We start from the raw sequence: 1,219 nt of genomic DNA, 5'->3' as shown, positions 1-1,219 counted from the left end.
CCTGTCTCCAGGTCCCCAAAGAGCAATTACTCACCATGCCAGGGAGAAGTATGCTGGTCCCAAGTTGTGTAATGTTCCTTTGCTTTGGGGTGCTCCCTGCTCTGATGGTGCAGCCAGGTGAGCAGTATGACAGAGGGCTGGTGAGCAGGGAGCTCACAGTCCGAGCACTCCTTAATCTGCTGCAGGTCTTTGAGAAGAAACACTTGAGCCCCACTTTCTGTGCAAACCTCGCTGTGTTGGGTGCACCAGCAGAGAGGAAGGAGCTACTCCTGAGAGCAGAGGCTCAATTGCCTCTCTTACCAGCAAAGCATGGGGGAGGGGCAGGGAAAGAAAAGAGTCTGAATGGAGGAAAGCTAGAATTCTGGTTGCCTCTGTCCCTCTATCTGGAAGGCAGCCCACTCAGAATGTCCAAGCTCTGGGGTCATGTAGATCCCCCAGGTCCCACTGGCCCTTGTGGCTCCCACAGTCTATACTGGATTTGGGAAATGCTTGTGTGGGAATGGGCTAGATGAAAACTGAGGGGCTGAAGCTCCCAGGGGAGGACAAAGGCACACAATGGATGGAGAAGAATATGGTGCCTTCTGTCTCAGCTCAGGTCTGTGGTGATGGGAAGCGACCTCAACAGGGCTGGTAGCCTGGTGCTTTGTCCTCAAGAAGCTCCCAGTTCACTGGCAGCAGCAGCTTCTGTGCTTGTGAGGGTAGAAAAGCTCTCTAGCAGCTCAGGAGCCTGCTGACTGCAAGAGGTGTGTGTGGGTGGGTAGAAAGAAACCCCCCTACCTACCATCTCTGCCAGGCTGCAATCCTCTCAGTGGTTGATCTCTGCTGGTATCTTGCTCCTTCTTGTTCTTCTTGTGCTCCACAACTTCTTCCCATGGGATCTCCGTTAGGTTCTCGCACTCTTCCCTCAGAATTATACCCATTCTGGTTTTTTTTTTTTCTTTTTCATCTAAAATTTTCCTCCTTCTGTGACTATGTGGCAGCTGATATCTCTCGTCAGCCATTTTGAAAATCTGCTGCTGCTGATGTCTGATTTTTCTGTTTTCCTTAATTGTTTGTGAGTTTGGTTCATACCTAATCTTTGCCTAATCCAAGATCATGAAGATTTATGTCTGCATTTTTACTCTATAAAAAATTTTATTCTTTTAGGTCTTACATGTAGATCTTTGATCCATTTTAAGTTAATTTTTATATATTTGTGTGATGTAGAGGTCCAATTTCT

This window comes from Propithecus coquereli, unplaced genomic scaffold (genome assembly GCF_000956105.1).
Source record: "Propithecus coquereli isolate 6110/MARCELLA unplaced genomic scaffold, Pcoq_1.0 Scaffold147, whole genome shotgun sequence".
Taxonomy (NCBI): domain Eukaryota; kingdom Metazoa; phylum Chordata; class Mammalia; order Primates; family Indriidae; genus Propithecus; species Propithecus coquereli.
The sequence above is the reverse complement of the archived record's forward strand: the minus strand, read 5'-3'. Positions refer to the sequence as shown.